The sequence below is a fragment of the Haemaphysalis longicornis genome, unplaced genomic scaffold (assembly GCF_048455015.1).
Source record: "Haemaphysalis longicornis isolate Haplotype H1 unplaced genomic scaffold, Haemaphysalis longicornis Haplotype H1 scaffold_14, whole genome shotgun sequence".
NCBI lineage: Eukaryota > Metazoa > Arthropoda > Arachnida > Ixodida > Ixodidae > Haemaphysalis > Haemaphysalis longicornis.
This window is the reverse complement of record NW_027526245.1, coordinates 54,757,028-54,764,292: the sequence shown is the minus strand read 5'-3', so window position 1 is coordinate 54,764,292 and position 7,265 is coordinate 54,757,028. Positions and strand designations below refer to the sequence as shown.

Below are 7,265 nucleotides of genomic sequence, written 5' to 3'. Positions count from 1 at the left end.
GCAGTCTGTGTTAATTTCGGGAATAGTATTCAACAAAAGTACGATGGACATGTCAGCACACGACAGAGTCGTCTTGTCGTGAGGTGCGCGCCCGCAGACCTTTATCTGCTACATATATTATCTGCGAGCAGCGCGGAGACGGGCTTACAATATAATCTGCGTCCGCGACTAAATATCGTCATATGGCACAGGGAGCCTGCAGAATAAACCAGAAACTGAAATCAGAGGGCCTTATCACATACCACACTCTTCCAACGACACGTTTCATCGCTTGTTGAACGGCCTACCCTGTATACTTCCAAAAATGCGTCCGCCGTACCACGGCCGCTCGATGGAGCGGCCGTGGCCGTACGGTCAGCTCTTCGTTGAAGTAGAAAAACAAAAGAAAATGAACGCGAGATTTATGTGTGGGATTACTAAAACGTTCATTTCGTGATTCCGCTCCGCATTTGTACACGGCGTCCCCCTCCCCCCCCCAACCCCCACCGATTTCTCGCGAAATAGCAGTGCATTTCGCGTATAGTTGGTCTAGTTGAAACATACCTGGCTTAAGTTTAGATGAACTTCTTTAGCATGCCAGAAGCTGCACTGTTTTTTTTTTCAGTTCCGTTAGAGCTATTATGTTTGTAAATTCCGCATTGGCACAGTATTTATTTTTCTGTGGTTTCATTTCCTTGGTTCTCGCTATATGGCGTGTGTGGGCACATATTTAACGACGCACAGGCTTGGAATATACTTTACATTTTCGCATGGTTTATATTCTTATAAAAGGCATAAATTATTGTCCGGGATTGGGTAATCACATCCTCGAAACATATTTTTCTGCGGCGTATATATGCGAAACGAAGCCGCATTCGTTGTCCACCCTGCAAAATGAAGCCAACCTCTTATTGTGCCAGTATCAGGTCTAAACGAGGCGTCAGTAGAATTCATTTGTGCGTGATGTTTTGTAGGTGACATGGGTGATATGTTGCGGCCGTCGCCGACGCCAGGAAGAGCGGCGACAAAGCGCGCAGAACCGCGTCCCCGGGTAGCTCTTGCAGGCGATCGCGTACTCTACGAAGACGCAGCTGCTTTTTAAGTGACATAAACGTACTCTTTGCCTATAGTCGTCACCATAACAAGTTTTTTTAGGGCGCGGAAAGGCGAAAAGAAGCGAAATAGAACCAAAATACTGCACGAGCCCCTATCAGTCACGCAGCGCAAATCCCGTCAACGCCGCGGAGAAGCGGCGGCAGGCGGCGCAGCGATCGCGAAGCTCGAGGCGTATATACTTCCAGTTATTAGTTCAGCGCTGTCTTCTGTCTCATCTTGTCTTTGTCCTCATCGTGTCGCGCTGTTTTACACCATAAAATATGCTCTGTATACATAACAGTGCCTGCTTTCTAAGTGGACGTACCCCAGCCATGCTGCCAGACAAGAGAGGGTTGTCTGAAAGCAGACCGGCCAAGCAGCTGCAGGAGGCACTTGACGCAGAGCAGCAGACTGTGGCCAAAGAGACGCCAGCATACATTAGAATTGCCAACAGCAGTTCCTATCAAAACCATGGTTTTGAGGACATGGAATCTTTCAGCCAAAACATGGACAGGAGCATCGCTGAGCGAATTCAGATGTTGGCAAGAGAAGGAATTACACCTGTATCAGATGTGAAAAAGTTCCTGCACTATTACGTGCAGGACGTACTTTTTGCAAACAAGGAAAAGCATGATAGCAGCTGCAGGGCCTTTTTTCCAACACATCGTGATACCAGCAACCAGATCCAAGCTGTGCTTAAGAAAGACCGCTTCAGCACAGTTGATCAAGAGAATGCTAGAATCTTAATTGAAAAGATCAGAGGTGAGCAACCCGAATCCTCTGTTGTCTATCGGCCGTATGCAGTACGCAGCTGCATGGGTAGCAGCAACTTGAACAACGTGGAAGAGAGTGTTGCCAGCGAGTCTGAAGACACGTCGCTGTCCTGCTTCCAGACAAAATTCATGAGAAACATGCTTAAAAAGTATGGAGGCTCAGTAGTTTGCCTGGACGCAACACACAAGACTAGTGAGTATGCCCTACCACTTTTCTTGCTTGCTGTGAAAACACCTGTGAGTTGTGAAAACATGGAAAGTGTCTGTAAGCACAGCCATCACCGTTCCGTTTCCGCGGCCGTTATGACGTTAAACTGCCATTTGCGTTAACGGCCGTTATTGTTCCCGTGTAACAGGGGTATTAGTCTCCTGCGTGGCTCCAGCAGTGACGGTAGAGTGCCTACGCGTAGCATCATCGCACTGCAACTCACAGCAGAACAGCCCCCCCAACAGCAACTCTACCGGGACTTGGCACTGCCTCCATTGCTGTACAGCTATGATAGGAGTAGCTAGTGGGCTCTGACATCAAGTTAGAAAAGCATCAGTGCAGCATTTTCCCCACTACACAACTCGCACGAGAACAACTGTGCTGCAGGTACTCTGTTCCGCGATGCCACACTTCTTAACGAACATTCAACCATGGTCGATGGGAGATCGTGGCCCACACACCTCCCACGCACATCCCGTGAGCTTCTTTAGATGCGCACGCTTCAGCCAACCACTCGTCGTGAACGCGTGGGAGCCGCTCGTGAGCCGTAGAAGCGGTGCACCTTCGTTGCTGCTGCTGCCACCACTGCTGTTATCAAGCGGGCAAGTGGAACGATTTGACAATTTGCGTGAACACTGATAGAAAAGCCTAGGCACCTAGGCATTGCGTCAAAAAAATCGTTGCTAAAAGCTTTGGCATCATCTTGAGATGGCGATGGGTGGGACGAATTTTTGCTGTTTCGACAGTTTCGGTTTTGTATCCGATTCTAACAGGCATGCGATTTTTCGGCTTATTTTTCTAGAAAAAAGTGCGCATTAGAATTAAGTAAGTACAGTAAGCTAATGTTACACAACCAAACTAACCTAACCTAACCTAACCTAGCCCCACACAACCTAACATAAGGTAACCAAACATCTTAAGGTTGGGGGGCGGCCACTGTAGGGCCTCTCTCCCAGGCGTAGCACACCACCGCGAGAATGGGGCACACCACCGCGAGTGCAGCTTCTGCCGTCGCATGGGCGAGAGGCGCTCCTTTTGCAGCGCGCACGTCCTGCGCGACCCGCTGACCAACGCGGTGGTGTGCCCCATTCTGCGCAAGCACCGCTGCGAGATATGCGGGGCCACGAGCGACAACAGCCACACGCGCTCCTACTGCCCCATGAAGCCCGAAGGGACGCACAACATGGCGCTGCTCAAGAGCACGCCGCGGAACAGCACACACAGAAGGAGGAGGAAGTGAACGGGGACAAATAATCGATACGAGATGGCCTCATGATCCTCTACAAGTTAATCATTACAATAAAGCACCTAACCTAGGATAATTGAAATGGTGATTAACCAAGCCAAGTTACTTATTCCCATAAATAGCACTTGGCACCTTCCACGGCCCCTGATCACTTAGCGCAAGAAAAACAGCTTAAAAAATTAATTAGTCTTGATGAAACACCCCGTATACCCACACATTTCTTGTACCCATTTTTGATTTACTACCCTTACTTATATGTTGTCGCACTGTATTCCTTCACGGTCCACTACATCAAGGGATTCGAGAATGTAGGCGCTGATTTTATGAGCCGTGTCTAGGCCCTAGCATTTTTTTTTTTTCGCGCCACTTTTGCCTTTTTACATCCTCCGCCATTTTTTTTTTCGCGAGAAGTTGTGAAAGTGCACGTGTTCTCACCCGGCAACTTTCTTGTGCGGGGGGTGATGTCATGAAGTGGCCTGAGCGCGGGAAATACAAGAAGCAACGGCGGGGAAAAGGCGCAGCAAGCGTGCGAGTGGCAAAGTGAAGAGAAAGAAGCGAAGATCGAAAAGGGTCTCTAGACAAGGGAGAACGAGGAGGAACGAGGCTCGGGGGTTCGAGAAATATCGAGAAGCGATTGAGGGCAACCAGCGGAGCGTCTACCCCGTGGTGGCCTGGCGGACCAGCGGCAGTCGACCGGACTGCGGGTACGCCGATCCTGAAAAGATCCTGCGCTCCAGCGGCAGTCGTCCGGACTGCGGGAGCGCTACCCCAAGCACTGCTCGTGTTCCCGCCGACCAGCTTCTCGGGCAGACCAACGGTAACGTCGTCATGGCGCGGTGACTGTGCTCGGATGCCGGGGCCACGCCGCGTCAACGACAACAACCACCAGTGGTAGCCGCCTTCGACGGGAGCTTCTACTCGCCGCCGCTCCAGCTGCCGCCAAAAACTGTGAGGCCCTTGAGCATTTTTGCGCGGCTTGGACTCGGACCCTTCTGGCAGCGACGGCGTATTCGCGTGCTACGCCGGACTTCGCGGCATGTTTATTCTTTTTTTTTCTCCTTCCTTTTCTGCCTTTTATTTTTTTTTTATAAATATTTCCGTTGTTTGAATTTGGTTACCTGCCTCGTCACTTGTGAGTCGCTCCCACTACGGCCCTGAACCTGCCATAACATCACACCTAAGGAAGCCCGCGCACCAGGGGCCGGGGGCACGCCTGTACTTTTTAACCGGTGGGTGTCCGGCAGTACGGTTTGAACCAGCCACCTCCCGCAGCCGCTGCCGTTGCAGGTGACCCCCTTTTGTTAATCGTGATCTCACCATGCGTTTGGACAGTTTGCCATGGGCATTTTCTGCTCTCGTAGCTGCACCTGTCACTGCCATGTCCGCAGCTCGTTACCCCAAACACCTGAATGTCCCGGTACGTGATAAACATGAACAGAAACAACATTCGCGAGAGAAAGGATGTGAACTACGGTGGATTGATCAAACGGGTCATCAAGGGCGGTTAGGACAGAGAGAGGCTGTTGGTGTAGATGCGAACCGGAGAAGAAGGTGGATTATGAAGTAAAAACTGAAATAGTTTGTCCAGGGCTATTGCTTCTACGTCGAACAAAGAGTTTGGGGTAACGATCGGGTAACGCCGCACTGCTGTAATAGAATCAGGCCCAGGCATGATAACAAAGCCAGCACCAGCTGAAGTAGAGGTACCGTATGCGATCCATCTGTGTAGGCGTGTAGGCCAGGGATTCCTCATCTTTGGTTAGCATCGGCAGCAGTAAGCCTCTCGCTACGAATTCGAATCAATCTGGCTGGATGAGTGAGAGAGTCAATGAGAAGGTCTACGTTGGAAGGTTCTGTAGTAGTAGTAGTGTAGTGTAGTAGTAGTAGTCGTGGTAAATGCCTTCGAACTCATAGACCTAAAGGCGGTTCTTCAGTGCATAAGGCATGCCAAACTGGACTTCATTAGGAAGTACTTGGCCAAGGAAAAGACGTGGCCATTAGTGAATATCGGGGAGAACGCCAGTCGGTGCCTGAAGATGGCTCGTTTTCTCAAGGCGGAGCCCCAAAGTGTTCCCCACCAGAATAAGTGCGGGCGTTTTGACACGGCAGAAATGGATCACATCACAGTCCTCCTGAACATGAAGTTTGATTGGCTTAAAAACTTCAAGTACATCAAGGATAGCCCGATTTGCTCGGCCGGTCCTCTGTGGTGAAACAGTACCTTGCTGATGACCGCTCCCGCCCTGCTGACTGGAAGGACACACGACTTCTTCTGTTCCACCTCCTCAAACCCGAAAGCAAAACTGACCCCCGGTCCTACATGGCTGTATATAATGCAGGAGACTGGGAGCAGATAACTAACTACCTCGTAATTCGGGTGGTGCCGAAGGAAAAGGAGCACAAGATTGTGATGAGGGGGTTTGGGTGCAAAACTGCGGAGGACCGAGTGAGAGGCATTGGCCAGGAGGAGTACGCAGGGCGATTTCTCAATGCTTATTCCGACGAGCATGTGATGACGCTTGGGGAGATCCAGTTGGCCAAAAAGCTACTAGGATTCTAGAACCCGATGTCAGTCGATTCTAGTAGCTAGAACAACCAGTTTCGCGCAACGACAGTTGCACCCGTGGCTGGTGCAGTTCTTGATCCGGTATTTAACATCCACATATTCGAGAAAACGCACACGGCTTACCAGAGATCACTCATTTATGTTCCAGATGCTGATCGGGTTTTCTGGTGGGACGGACAAGAGTGGGGCATCGAAGGACTTGACAAAGATACCTGGTTGTATGTTTACCTCCAGCAAATGAAGGTCTGTATAGAAGACCAACCATACCCTTCCTACCTGCTGGTGGTGGTGCCACCACAGGTTCTGGTGGTGGTACCACCACAGGTTGCTGGTGGTGGTGCCACCACAGATGATGGTGCCACCACAGGTTCCTTAAGTCACGTCGCTTGGCCCCATTAAGAACGAGGCCCTGTCTCGGAGAAGGGCAAAAAGTATGGGCATGTCATTAAAGTAGAGGACCCGTACGTTTCCGAGACATACTTTGCGTACTCCAAAGAAGCGTACGTTAAGAATGTCGAACAGCCACAGTCTTTCTGGAAGGTTTTTTAAAAAATGCTACGGCGCCAACAACGCATTCATGACTACCATCGATGACTACATTGGTAGCTGATCCTGGACAATAACATGTACACGGAAAACCACGACAAAGGGAGAACAGACTGACACTTTGAGCCCAGCATACCCCACTCCCACCACCGGCCGAACACATCCACACCCGTAGGGTGGCACCACCCCATCATGACAATGTTGCAATCCTGCTCTCCCACTTTCTGCAGTGCACAAGAACCTTCCAAGCACCCAGCAGCATTGCGCCGTTACAGCTGGAAAAGGACATTATACACCACAGTGAAGATAAATCCTTTACGTACAAATGCATGGATCTCAAGAGGACCATGACAAAGGAACGGCACTTGCAGCTTTCAAGATGAACTTGTCGCACACTGAGTTGCACCTTGCAGATGTTGTAGTTGCCTGTGATGCCATGGAGGAACACCGGGAGCAGTGGAGTAGTGCAGATATGTCTTGCGTGAGCCCTGCCACTATCCGAGCTACAGTCGAACCCCGCTACAACAACGCCGCTTCAACGAAATTTCCGCTTCAACGAAATATTTCCAATTCCCCGTCAGCTAGCCATAGAAGTCAATGCAACAAAGTCCTCACCACAACGAACCATTTGTGAGGCTTGCTTTCGCTTCAACGAAATTTTCGATGATTTGGGCTGGGTTTGAACAATTATTTGACAATAAAATAAGCATAGCGCCAGCTATCTGTAACTTTTTATACATTCAGGACGCTTAGTTTCACCGAAAATGCGCGTTGCGACCATACTGCCACCCAAAACAAAACAAAAAATAACTCATAGGCGCACGCCATTGCTTGATGGTGATAACGATGTGG

At 50.1% G+C, this 7,265-nt stretch overlaps 1 pseudogene; it reads left to right on the top strand.

Annotated features, from left to right (window-relative positions):
* Positions 1–2,041, top strand: part of LOC144164912 (uncharacterized) — a 3,020-nt pseudogene extending 979 nt beyond the window's left edge.
* Positions 2,042–7,265: the final 5,224 nt, after the last annotated feature.